This window comes from Pan paniscus, chromosome X (genome assembly GCF_029289425.2).
Source record: "Pan paniscus chromosome X, NHGRI_mPanPan1-v2.0_pri, whole genome shotgun sequence".
NCBI classification, from domain to species: domain Eukaryota; kingdom Metazoa; phylum Chordata; class Mammalia; order Primates; family Hominidae; genus Pan; species Pan paniscus.
The window spans coordinates 76,616,821-76,626,522 of record NC_073272.2 but is presented as its reverse complement, the minus strand read 5'-3'; the positions used below and the strand labels follow the sequence as shown (position 1 = coordinate 76,626,522).

General features: G+C 38.8%; 1 long non-coding RNA gene across 3 annotated transcripts in view; it reads left to right on the top strand.

Moving 5' to 3' along the window:
• The first annotated feature begins 625 nt into the window (after positions 1-625).
• The window catches only part of LOC134729800 (uncharacterized), a 351,153-nt gene continuing 342,076 nt past the window's right edge, over positions 626-9,702 (top strand). For 2 of the 3 annotated variants that reach the window (XR_010111244.1, XR_010111245.1), the window contains exons 1-3: positions 626-783; positions 1,205-1,279; positions 8,124-8,228. This is a non-coding gene — a long non-coding RNA (uncharacterized LOC134729800). Of the gene's footprint in view, positions 784-934; positions 1,280-8,123; positions 8,229-9,702 lie in introns of those variants that run through there. The other variant, XR_010111243.1, reaches the window with a different exon arrangement.

Below are 9,702 nucleotides of genomic sequence, written 5' to 3'. Positions count from 1 at the left end.
TTCAAGCACCACTGGTTAGGGATGTCATAGGAGGACTCAGAAGTCTTATGTAGAACTGGGCTTGATGTTTTCTAAGTTTATAGGACTGTACTTTTGTCAAAGTGTTGCTTCTTCCACATAGCCATCATTCGCCAATTACTTTACTGTCTCCCTTTTATTTTCGAAGGTCTGTGAATTTGTCTTCCACTTCTCCCCACCTAGCATTTGATGTCATCATCTCACTTTGTTCCCCACTTTTTTCATTTATGTACATCTTATTTCCCTTCCAGAAACCCAGGGGTTAATGTCAAAAGGGCAAGGTTCATCCAGCAGCTGCCGCACTGTTGCCTAGCAACCATTAGGGGCAGCTGAGAATTACTGCAAAAGCCTTTGTGGGAACATGGTCTGACCCAACCATCAGAGGGGAGAGTAAAGAACAAATGATAATAATAATAATATATATAAACACGCTTTATTAAATATAAAAGCAGGATTTGATTCTGTCTTACAGAACACCATATTATTGTTTACTTCTCCTATAAAGAATTTATGTTTGCTTTAAGAAATTTCAGCTTCTTTTTGCTCCCCTCTCTTTCACAGTGGTTTAGTCCTGCTACTTAGAACAGCATCCCTTAGTCATCAATCCTCCACAGGGGTCTGACTCTGTCTTACACACTACTAGACCCTTTACGATCTCACTCTTCCTCTTCTTTTCCTTCCCTCTCCCAGAGTGGTTTGATGGCTCCTTATCGAAAAGCATCCCCATTCAGCTCCATATGCATCTCAGTGGTTTGATCCTGTCTGGTAAGCATCAGCATCTTTCCTCCTCCTGTCTCACACCAGTGATTTGATCCTGCGTTATTGAGCATCAGTTTATTTTAGTGCCTCCCCCGGGGTCCACAGTAGTTTGATCCTACCTCTCGGACTATTAGGTCCTTTCTTATCCCCCCTCCAGCACCACCACCACAAATGGTATGATCCTTAGCATCAGGTCCTTTTTGTCCCCTCCTTGCTGGTCTTCTAAGCAGATTGAAGGAGCTTCATCTCATTCCTGGTTCATCCTGATTCCCTCAGTGGCTTGCTCCTGCATTAGTAATGTAAAACTGGCCCAAAAGGGTTTAAAATTGTCAGAAGTTGATCTTGATCAGTTCAAATATTTTTTGACAAAGAAAATCAGTTCTGGTCAGTTCAAATCTATTTTGACCAGTTTAAACCAATTCTGCAGAACTCGAGCCTGCGGTCGGTAAACCCAGGAAGATGGCTGAAGACTATGCTGATTCAAGCCAAAGCAAGGAATCAGGTACTTAACAGAAGTTGATACTCAGCTGAGAACCAGGATAGAAAACAGATCAAATAAGAAGACAGGAAAATACAGGGGCCAGGGTTTGTTGAGGGGAGATTCAAAAGAGGCTAGTTGCTAGTTGCACCCAAAGTTGGGCTTTTTTTTTTGTGAGATATGAGAGGCCATTCTGAGGAGGTAATGCAGAGTTTTGGGCTCTGCCTTGGTTTGTCTGGGAAGCAGTATGTGACCTCACAGCATCCAGTAATTTCATCTGGCTGGAGCTGAGACTAGGTTGTATGTGGCCCCAGTGATTCCTGGCTCTGCATGCCAGCTCCTGAAGGCATTCTTTGTGTCTGGTCTCACCTCAGGCCAAAGTTAACGGAATACCAAACCGTGAATGAAAACTTTTCCATCTTTTTAACTGTAGACGGTCATAATGCTGTGTAGCTGTTTAGGGATGCTATTTAGGGTAGAAGGAGGGATTGGTAAATCTTGAAGAAAAGAGCTAATTATAATAGGTAAGGCATGAAGTGAATGAGTCAGCTAATTAGAATTGAGTTGAGGAGTATACCTTGCGATGTTTTAGAGAGCTGTGTAAGAGAAAATGGTAGGCTTAGAACAGTATCTAATCTCTCATGTGCAAGACTGGCTATCTAGTTCCTTGTCGTTTGTGGGCTGAGGTAGAAATTGGCCTGTGTCATCTGGATTTCTCCCATGTGGTTGCCTTTCTGTTCTTTGTTGGGACTGCAATGTGAAGGGTAGGGGCTGACAAACATGGAGAATGAAGAATGAATTTTCATAGATTGCAGCATTTCTAATTTGTGCACAATGTCTGCAGTGAGACACTGGGCCAGATGCTTTGATAACGACTGACATAATGCTGCAAGATTGAAGGTGGGGTTAGAGCTCTGTTTGGTGCAATATATGTCAGCATCTTTTCTGCAGATGGATGAGGCTCTATGGCTGTATACCTGAAAGGTTAAAAAGAAAGATTCTTCAGCATGGCATAGAAACTTGGCTGCCTGGAAAGGAAACTTACTCTTTTGTGAGATAACTTGGCTTAGGAACTTGTGAGTTGAAAGATGTCTTTTAGGAAGATGGCTTCAGTTAGCCACTGCCTGTTTCTTGACAGGGAGGATGTCAGGCATTTTAATCAAGGCAGTTGAATGGCACTTCGAAATGCTGAGGTAGAAAACAGAGCAGATGATTTGGAGTCAGAGTAGAGAGGCTTTGACTTCTAGTTCTACTATTTGATATGTGGACTTTGAGCAAATTAACCTCACAGAGACTTGCTTTCCTTACCTGTAAAATAAAGTTAATATTATCTGTCCTAAAAGATAAGAAGCCTAGCGTTTCATGCCTTGTGGTGCAAAATAGCTGTTATTTAACTTTTTTTGATCAAACTAGATTGTGTGACAGAGATAATTATTGTATACGTGTGGAGGAATAATACATAATTAAGTTTGATGAAGATAATTAATTTTTAATTTTCCAGCAGTGTTTCCCTCAAATGAAGCTACTTAACTGTTCTGATAAACAAAGGAGAAAGTGCTCATTGAAGTATTTATTACTATTATTATTATTTTTTAATTTTATTATTATTATAACACTGCATGTTCTCACTCATAGGTGGGAATTGAACAATGAGAACACATGGACACAGGAAGGGGAACATCACACACTGGGGATCATTGAAGTATTTTATAAACCACAAAGCACAATATAGATGTGGGAAATTTTTGTTTTTATAATGATATGTCGATTACTATTAACGTGTCACTTAGAAAAGCCATAGCATACAATGTTTTCCAATGTTACAGACTTATAGATTTCTCTGGTTCCAGATTCAGTTCTTGTCCTACTTCAGCTTCCACTTTTGGCCACCAGAAGTCCTGAGATATGACATGCAAACCACAGTGACCCAAGGTGGGGGTTGGGAGATAGGGATATCATGATATGAGTGTGAACAGAGAGCTATGGGTATGAACAGGGTGGAGTATCACAATCTGTCCTGCAGCCATAGACATCTTGGAATTATCTTATTGCAAGGCAAATCTGGATTACCTTACCTGGATTCTGTCACCATTACTGAAAACAGCAGGATCAGGTAACGTTGCAACAGGAAGGGAAATGATGTGGGCCTTCAAGAATGTGGAGGTCTTGATTCTGCCATTCATAGTTGGGGCGGTAGGGGGTGAATGGGAGTCAGACAATACAGTAGAGCCTCAGCTTGAAAAAATTAAATTTTAATATATTTGTGGCTATAACAGCCCCTCAGGGGCTGTGTCCTGTACTCAGATTTGTGGGCTGGGAAACGTGGCCTTTTTGGATATGGTCTTTTAACGAATAGATGCAAGTAGGTAATGACTATAGTTTACTTACGTTGCAGAAAGGAACATGACAAAAATGTTTATTTTTATGACACCCTGGTGAACAAGATGGAGGAAACATAAGCTAGAACATTATTCCTTTAGTTGGAGTCTGAAAGGTTTTTTGAAAGTACTACTTATATTGAGCACTTATTACATACCAGGCATTGTGCTAAGTACTTTATATGTATTAGTCATTTAGTCCTCATAACAGCCCTAGGAGTTGTATATTATTAGCTCCAACATACAGATGAAGAAACCATTTACAAAAGTTGCTAATTATTTATTCTGTGTTTCCCTGGGGTAGGAATTCTTAAAAAGGGCAAGAGATGAGGGCACATTCTCTGAGAGATTTATCAGAGTCACTTAGATAAAGGTTTCTCCAAGCCACACAGGCTTTTCCCCTAATTTTAGTTTTCCTCTAAGGAGTCCTGCCCCTCCTTGGGTATTGCTGGTGTTTTGTGAGCTATTGTGATTAATGTAAATCGATGGTGGAAAGGTCTATCAGGTATACTGAGGTAGGAGAAAATTGTGCTTCACTGTTGCAAAGAGAAGTCCTTGGTGGTGAGCTGTAGGGCTCTGTACCTGACTTCGTCTTGGTTTCAACATTTTAATTAATGGCTTGGATGGAGATGCAAGAACAGTATACTCATTGAGTGTTAAGAGAGAACTGTAAAAGGGAGGGTAAATATATATGATGGGTGATAGAACCAGAAATCCAAGAATGTACTAAATTGCAAAGATGGTCCAAAAATAACAAAATAAATTTGATAAGAAAAAATGTGGTATCTTGCACCAGTTTCATAAAACAAATTAAAAATTAAAAAAATAGCAACTCTACAGGATGGGTCTATGTTTAATATGGCTGCCGAAAAAGTTAACAGAAATTGAGGCTGCATTAATAGTAGTATAGTATCTAGAATGCGGGAGGTGATTATTTCCTTTGTTGCTGAGTTTGTAGAACCATACCTCAAGTATTTTGCTCAGATATGGCAGTTATCTTTTAAAAAGGAACACAGACAAAATAGAGATTAAGAAGAGAAGCCTTGAGGGTGGAGTGGGGGCAGGGTTACTGTCTTCCAGTTTCTACAGGGTTGTCATGAGAAAGAGAATTTTATTTGTAAAGTTTGACTCCAAGAGACAGAATTAAGATTATTGGGTGGAAGTTACAACAGAGCTGATTGAAGATGAAATGGGCTGTGTTAAAAGGGACTGAGTTCCCTGTCACAGGAAGCATTTAAGCAGATGCTTGCTGACTACATGTTATGACTTTAAGTTTGCTATAAGAACTCAAATGCAGCCTGAATTGCTACAGTTAAGTAAATTAAGAATCACCATGAGTGGCATTTCTTCAGGTTTTTTTTTTTTTTTTTTTTTTTTTGATCTTGCTCCATTGCCCAGGCTGGAGTGCAGTGGTGGCGTAATTATAGCTCAGTGCAGCCTTGAACTCCTGGGCTCGAGCTATCATCCTGCCTCAGCCTCCTGAGTAGCTGGGACTACAGGCACATGCCACCACACCTGGCTAAATGTTCTTTGGTTGATACGGGGGGCGATGATCAAAAAATGTATAGATTAGACCTTGATAATAACTAGTGAATCCAAGGAAACACTGGCATGGCCCATTGAAGGATGACAATGAAGGAAGAAAACATTTATTAAGTACCTAGTATATGCCTGGTGCTCTTCCACACATTATTTCTTAATTTTTGCAATAATCAGGTGAATTACGTTTTATTAATCTCTCTTTTGCAGATGAGAAAACTAAGGGTCAGAGAGATTAAGTGACATGTCCAAGGTCATGCAGCTAGTAAGTGACTTTGTGGGGCACATATCAGAACCCTCTGTGGGGAAATATGTCATAGAATTTCCACTTTTACCTGATTACTTCTCCAGTTGAATAAAGAGCTGGTATTGCCAGAGGTGAGTCAGGGCTGTGTGGACAAGTGCGTCATGCTGGGCTGGGTGCCTGGAGTAGATGAGAATATCATGAAGATATATGATCAGCCTTTAGTCCAGCGGGTCCTGGAGAATGGTGTTGGAATGCAGCTGAGCTATTACACAGGCTGAATGGCATGAGCATTTATTCATAATGTCTGTACCTTATACAGAACTCTGTCTTCCATAGACTCTCATAATGGCACAGCTGTAAGAGAATGTAGAGATCTTTTTTAAATATCAGGGAAAATGTGATCCAAAGAGTGGAAGGGACTTCTCCAGCTTCTTCCACTTAATAATTTTGCTCCTGATTTTCCAGGGATTTATTTTTTAAAAAGTAATCCAGAAAATTTAGAATTCAAGCTTCTTAGAGCAGGAAGGATCAATTCCCCAGTGAAACTTGTTACTCTGTTTCAGAGCTACAAGATATATATGTAATGTTCTGGGTTTTTTTCTCCCTAATATTATAAAAGGCAGTATAACAAAAATGGAAAGAGCATAAGCTTCAGAGTCAGACAGATTTGGTTTAATTTCTTTACTGGGACCCAGGGGAAATTCTTCAACTTCGTTGAGCCTCAGATTCTTCATTTGTGAAAATGGGAAGAATAGTTTTATTTCAGTCAAGTAGAGTTTGAGGTTCCTGTGGAAAATCCACTTGGAGAGATCTAGGGAAGGCTGAAACTCCAGAGAATGATCCCATCTGGATACATAGATTTGAGAATCAATAGCCAAGGAGGAATTATATAAAACCATGAGCATAGATTACATAATAGTTGTACATATTTATGGGGTACATGTGATGTTTTTATACAAGCATATGATATATAATGATCAAATCAGGGTAATTAGGGAATCCATATCCTCAATAATTTATTATTTATTTGTGTTAGGAACATTCCAATTTCACTGTTTTAGTTATTTTGAAATATACAATAAATTATTGTTAACCATAGGCACCCTATTGTGCTACTGAACACTAGCTCTTATTCCTTCTATCTAACTATATCTTTGTATCCATTAACCAACCCATCTCTATCCCCTGACTTCCTACTACTCTTTCCAGCCTCTGGTAACTGTCATTCTACTCTGTATCTCCATGAGTTCTTTTTTTTAGCTTCCACATATGAGTGAGAACATGTAATATTTGTGTTTTTGTGTGGCTTAAATAAGGTGTCTTTAAACAGAAACACACATAAACAAAGATTGTGTTTTGATGGGTTGATGGAAATGTGACCAGAGGCTCACAGGAGCCTAACTATGTATTTCTCCAGGAGCAGTGGTTCAGTATTCATTAATTCAGTGTTTGTAGTGGCTTTATAAAACATAGCAACTGTGAATAATAAGAATCAACTGCATATAATAATTATAATCTAACATGTTGATTATATCCAAATACATATAACTAGTAAGAAAAACAGAAGATCTCAATAAAAATGGGCAAAGGAGATGTATAAGTAATTAACAGAACAGGAAAAACAAACCATGTATATTAACATTATTGAAAAACTCTTGTCCGGGCGCGGCGTCTCATGCCTGTAATCCCAGCACTTTGGGAGGCCGAGGCGGGCGGATCGCCTGAGGTCAGAGGTTCCAGACCACCCTGGCCAACATGGTGAAAACCTGCCTCTACTAAAAATAAAAAAATTAACTGGACATGGTGGTGGGCTCCTGTAATCCCAGCTCCTCAGAAGGCTGAGGCAGGAGAATAGCTTGGACCCAGGAGGCGGGGGTTGCAGTGAGCCAAGATCGTGCCATTGCACTCCAGCCTGGGTGACAGAGTGAGACTCCATCTCAAAAAAAAAAAAAAAAAAAAAGGAAAAGGAAAAGAAAAACTAATAATGGCATGTCATTTTTGTCACCTATCAAATTAGAAAAAAATAGAAAAGATAATAGTCTGTGCTGGTGAGAGTGCAATGAGGTGGTCATTCTTGTACAGTGCCAGTGGATTAGATTGGTACATCATTTTTGGAAGTAGTTTGATGTTATCTATCAACATGTCAAAACATAAAGATTCAGATAAATAGAGATTCAGATAAAGATTTACATACCTTCAAATAACATTATTTGTAAAAACAAAAATGGGAATAAAAAGAAAAATGCCCCAAAATAGGGGAACAAATATATTACGGATGGAAACAAGATGAGAGACTTACAAAACTATTAAAAAATATTTTAAAGAAAAGTTAATGACATGGGAAAATGTTCATGATTTAATTGAAATGAATCAGATTATGATATAGTTAATAAAAATTAAAATATGCCAAAATCATTTATACAAAAGTAAATTAACCTGAAAATAAATAAGTTTATTCAAGATTAAAGTATATTTTATTTTATATGTCCTTAATTGTTAACCAGAAACTAGGGGGTCTAGGGGATACCCTTACCTGCTGTTTGGTAACCATCACTTTAACCTTACTCAATTAGGCATATTTTAGGAGGTGGGACAATGGGTTTTGTCAGAACGAGGATTTGGGTGTCACTCTCTCACTCCCCATCCCATGTCTTCCTTTATCTCCCCTCTCCTCCCTCCCTTCCCTCCACATTTTGTAATGCAGAGAAAGGTAAGATTCATTAAGACTTGGATGAAAAGAGTTAACATGGGCAGAATCCTGGAAGACTTCAAGAAGAAGGTGGAATTCAAACGGAGTCCTGAAGAATAGGTAAGGTTTTTCTAGGGGAAAAATATAGGTTAGATCATAACCTTTTTAGTTTCCAAATGTCAATGATACTACCCTAGACTATAAAGGCAATGCCTTTGAGAGGTACTAAGAGTGGTTTTCCTTTGGGACAGCTGTATTTGGAATTTTCTAGTGCCTTTCCTCAGAGTTCAGGTAAGTTTTCATATTCTGAAGCTCTGATCTTGGGATCAATATAGGATAGATATAGAAAAATTTCAAGAATTCGACATTGTTTTGATAAACCAAGTATGTAATATGGGGAGTGGATTAAGGTTGATGGGGTGGTGGGGTGGTATAGTGGCTGGGAGGTATTGGGGAGAAGAGAAAGGAACAAATATTTGTTGAGCCTGCTAATTGTTACCATGCTTATTTAATTTTACCAAATGTACCTAACAACCATATGAAGAAGGCAGTTACTCCAATTTTGAAGATAAGAAGTCACGAGGGCCTAATGGAGGCTGGGGTAGTGAAAGTGGTGAGGAGTAGATGTATGTGACTTATATTTTCAAAACAAAATTGAAAATAGCAGTGGCAGGTATGGAGGGAATGTTAATTGGCTTAATTGTGATGTACAGAAAACCATTTTAGAAAACTAAACTCTGGTTAGTAACAGGTTTCCTGCCAATGTTCAGAGGCTTTGAGCCTGGGTCATCTTGGGAGGATGGAAAGGCTATTAATGGAGGTGGGGACTTAAGAGGAAGAGTATGTTGGAGGGAAGATGATATTCCCTAATTCTTCAAAGGCTCTTCTGTGCTTGTCAGTTCGCACTGCCCTTCTTATTGTGCTCTACCATATTGTATAGGCACTCCATATATGTAAATATTTACAAATGCATCTTTGGGAGGATACATAAGAAACTTTTAACAGTGATTGCCTCTAGAAAAGGGAACTTGGTGGGATTGGGAAGAACCCTTACTTTCACTTTGCATTTTCTGAACTATGTATCATATACATGTGTTACCTACTTAAAAAAAAAGAATATTATAAAGCAGATGAAAAATAAAATAGAAAAACCTAATACCTCTCCAATACATTTCCATATTCTGCACTTTAATCACAAAATTCTTCTGCATCCTGTGCCCTTACTTGTCCATGAAACCCTTCCCTGACCATTCTAATTCATATCCTAGCCTTTCTGACTATTTGGTGTGGGAATGAATGGGAAGAAGGAAATGGGACTAGAAAGTTCAGACTATTCTTGCAGAAGATTAGTGGAGAAAGGAAGGATATTAGGTAATGTGAAACCTTGGAGTCCAGGGAGGTTTTCTAATTTAGGTCTTTCCTTATTTGTGACTAGGAGAGATATTTGCACCTGTCTAATAGGTGTAGGGGGAAAGACTGGAGAGAGGGGAGAGAAGTTGAAGACAAAGGAAATGGAGAGGTTGTAAACGGGTTTACCAAAACCTATCAGCCATGTTGGGATAGAGTTGCAAATGAATGTATTTCTAGAGAACTG